This window comes from Anomaloglossus baeobatrachus, unplaced genomic scaffold (genome assembly GCF_048569485.1).
Source record: "Anomaloglossus baeobatrachus isolate aAnoBae1 unplaced genomic scaffold, aAnoBae1.hap1 Scaffold_3331, whole genome shotgun sequence".
NCBI classification, from domain to species: domain Eukaryota; kingdom Metazoa; phylum Chordata; class Amphibia; order Anura; family Aromobatidae; genus Anomaloglossus; species Anomaloglossus baeobatrachus.
In genome coordinates this window covers 77,037-81,751 of record NW_027442711.1, presented here as the reverse complement: position 1 = coordinate 81,751, position 4,715 = coordinate 77,037, and positions in this window count along the sequence as shown.

Below are 4,715 nucleotides of genomic sequence, written 5' to 3'. Positions count from 1 at the left end.
CAGAGACCGCAGGACCCTGAGCCGATATAGACTCAGTGCCCACAGTCTAGCCATCGAATCCGGTCGACACAAGCAGAGCTACAAGCCAAGGGAGGACAGACTGTGCCAACACTGTGACCTGGAGGCCCTGGAGGATGAAACCCACTTCCTGCTACACTGCACCAAGTACTCAGCAGTGAGGGACACTCACTTCAGGAGACTCTCCCATCTCTTCCCGGATTTCAGCTCCATGAAGGAGGAAGAGAAAATATATATCCTGCTGGGGGAAGAAGAGAGCGCAGTGGAGATAGCAGCGCGGTATGTGAGCGAATGTCATAGACTTCGAGAAAGAGAACTATGATAAGCCATGGACTTCCATAGCCCCCCATCCCAGATGTGGCCCCCCAATCCCCACCCTGGATATGCCCCATCCACCGTTACCACAGTCCCCACCGTGGATATGCCCCATCATAAGCCATGGACTTCCATAGCCCCCATCCTAGAAGTGCCCCCACAGTCCCCACCCTGGATGTGCCCCATCCATCCTTCCTACAATCCCCACCCACCATCCCCACAGCCCCAGGCCCTAATGTACACTTGCTTTGGCAAAACTAATTTGTATTTGGTCCTGCCAATAAAGCTTATTTGATTTGATTTGATTTGATTTGATATAGTAATATATATAGTAATATGGCCGCTCTTCTCCTCAGTGTGATATAGTAATATATATATATATAGTAATATGGCCGCTCTTCTCCTCAGTGTGATATAGTAATGTATATATATAGTAATATGGCCGCTCTTCTCCTCAGTGTGATATAGTAATATATATAGTAATATGGCCGCTCTTCTCCTCAGTGTGATATAGTAATATATATATATATATAGTAATATGGCTGCTCTTCTCCTCAGTGTGATATAGTAATATATATATAGTAATATGGCCGCTCTTCTCCTCAGTGTGATATAGTAATATATATATATAGTAATATGGCCGCTCTTCTCCTCAGTGTGCTATAGTAATATATGTATAGTAATATGGCTGCTCTTCTCCTCAGTGTGATATAGTAATATATATATAGTAATATGGCCGCTCTTCTCCTCAGTGTGATATAGTAATGTATATATATAGTAATATGTCCGCTCTTCTCCTCAGTGTGATATAGTAATATATATATATAGTAATATGGCCGCTCTTCTCCTCAGTGTGATATAGTAATGTATATATATAGTAATATGGCCGCTCTTCTCCTCAGTGTGATATAGTAATATAAATATAGTAATATGGCCGCTCTTCTCCTCAGTGTGATATAGTAATATATATAGTAATATGGCCGCTCTTCTCCTCAGTGTGATATAGTAATATATATAGTAATATGGCCGCTCTTCTCCTCAGTGTGATATAGTAATATATATATAGTAATATGGCCGCTCTTCTCCTCAGTGTGATATAGTAATATATATATAGTAATATGGCCGCTCTTCTCCTCAGTGTGATATAGTAATATATATAGTAATATGGCCGCTCTTCTCCTCAGTGTGATATAGTAATATATATAGTAATATGGCCGCTCTTCTCCTCAGTGTGATATAGTAATATATATAGTAATATGGCCGCTCTTCTCCTCAGTGTAATATAGTAATATATATATAGTAATATGGCCGCTCTTCTCCTCAGTGTGATATAGTAATATATATATAGTAATATGGCCGCTCTTCTCCTCAGTGTGATATAGTAATATATATATAGTAATATGGCCGCTCTTCTCCTCAGTGTGATATAGTAATATATATAGTAATATGGCCGCTCTTCTCCTCAGTGTGATATAGTAATATATATAGTAATATGGCCGCTCTTCTCCTCAGTGTGATATAGTAATATATATATAGTAATATGGCCGCTCTTCTCCTCAGTGTGATATAGTAATATATATAGTAATATGGCCGCTCTTCTCCTCAGTGTGATATAGTAATATATATAGTAATATGGCCGCTCTTCTCCTCAGTGTGATATAGTAATATATATAGTAATATGGCCGCTCTTCTCCTCAGTGTGATATAGTAATATATATATAGTAATATGGCCGCTCTCCTCCTCAGTGTGATATAGTAATATATATATAGTAATATGGCCGCTCTTCTCCTCAGTGTGATATAGTAATATATATAGTAATATGGCAGCTCTTCTCCTCAGTGTGATATAGTAATATATATAGTAATATGGCCGCTCTTCTCCTCAGTGTGATATAGTAATATATATATAGTAATATGGCCGCTCTTCTCCTCAGTGTGATATAGTAATATATATATAGTAATATGGCCGCTCTTCTCCTCAGTGTGATATAGTAATATATATAGTAATATGGCCGCTCTTCTCCTCAGTGTGATATAGTAATATATATAGTAATATGGCCGCTCTTCTCCTCAGTGTGATATAGTAATATATATATAGTAATATGGCCGCTCTTCTCCTCAGTGTGATATAGTAATATATATATAGTAATATGGCCGCTCTTCTCCTCAGTGTGATATAGTAATATATATAGTAATATGGCCGCTCTTCTCCTCAGTGTGATATAGTAATATATATAGTAATATGGCCGCTCTTCTCCTCAGTGTGATATAGTAATATATATATATAGTAATATTGCCGCTCTTCTCCTCAGTGTGATATACTAATATATATATAGTAATATGGCCGCTCTTCTCCTGAGTGTGATATACTAATATATATATAGTAATATGGCCGCTCTTCTCCTCAGTGTGATATAGTAATATATATAGTAATATGGCCGCTCTTCTCAGTGTGATATAGTAATATATATAGTAATATGGCCGCTCTTCTCCTCAGTGTGGTATAGTAATATATATATAGTAATATGGCCGCTCTTCTCCTCAGTGTGATATAGTAATATATATATAGTAAAATGGCCGCTCTTCTCCCAGTGTGATATAGTAATATATATATAGTAATATGGCCGCTCTTCTCCTCAGTGTGATATAGTAATATATATATAGTAATATGGCCGCTCTTCTCCTCAGTGTGATATAGTAATATATATATAGTAATATGGCCGCTCTTCTCCTCTGTGTGATATAGTAATATATATATATAGTAATATGGCCGCTCTTCTCCTCAGTGTGATATAGTAATATATATAGTAATATGGCCGCTCTTCTCCTCAGTGTGATATAGTAATATATATAGTAATATGGCCGCTCTTCCCCTCAGTGTAATATAGTAATATATATAGTAATATGGCCGCTCTTCTCCTCAGTGTGATATAGTAATATATATTGTAATATGGCCGCTCTTCTCCTCAGTGTGATATAGTAATATATATAGCAATATGGCCGCTCTTCTCCTCAGTGTGATATAGTAATATATATAGTAATATGGCCGCTCTTCTCCTCAGTGTGATATAGTAATATATATAGTAATATGGCCGCTCTTCTCCTCAGTGTGATATAGTAATATATATAGTAATATGGCCGCTCTTCTCCTCAGTGTGATATAGTAATATATATATATAGTAATATGGCCGCTCTTCTCCTCAGTGTGATATAGTAATATATATATATATATATAGTAATATGGCCGCTCTTCTCCTCAGTGTGATATAGTAATATATATATAGTAATATGGCTGCTCTTCTCCTCAGTGTGATATAGTAATATATATACAGTAATATGGCCGCTCTTCTCCTCAGTGTGATATAGTAATATATATAGTAATATGGCCGCTCTTCTCCTCAGTGTGATATAGTAATATATATATAGTAATATGGCCGCTTTTCTCCTCAGTGTGATATAGTAATATATATAGTAATATGGCCGCTCTTCTCCTCAGTGTGATATAGTAATATATATAGTAATATGGCCGCTCTTCTCCTCAGTGTGATATAGTAATATATATATATAGTAATATGGCCGCTCTTCTCCTCAGTGTGATATAGTAATATATATATAGTAATATGGCCGCTCTTCTCCTCAGTGTGATATAGTAATATATATAGTAATATGGCCGCTCTTCTCCTCAGTGTGATATAGTAATATATATATAGTAATATGGCCGCTCTTCTCTTCAGTGTGATATAGTAATATATATAGTAATATGGCCGCTCTTCTCCTCAGTGTGATATAGTAATATATATATATAGTAATATGGCCGCTCTTCTCCTCAGTGTGATAGAGTAATATATATAGTAATATGGCCGCTCTTCTCCTCAGTGTGATATAGTAATATATATATATATAGTAATATGGCCGCTCTTCTCCTCAATGTGATATAGTAATATATATATATAGTAATATGGCCGCTCTTCTCCTCAGTGTGATATAGTAATATATATATATAGTAATATGGCCGCTCTTTTCCTCAGTGGGATATAGTAATATATATAGTAATATGGCCGCTCTTCTCCTCAGTGTGATATAGTAATATATATATATATATATAGTAATATGGCCGCTCTTCTCCTCAGTGTGATATAGTAATATATATATAGTAATATGGCCGCTCTCCTCTTCAGTGTGATATAGTAATATATATATATAGTAATATGGCCGCTCTTCTCCTCAGTGTGATATAGTAATATATATAGTAATATGGCCGCTCTTCTCCTCAGTGCGATATAGTAATATATATAGTAATATGGCCGCTCTTCTCCTCAGTGTGATATAGTAATATATATAGTAATATGGCCGCTCTTTTCCTCAGTGTGATATAGTAATAT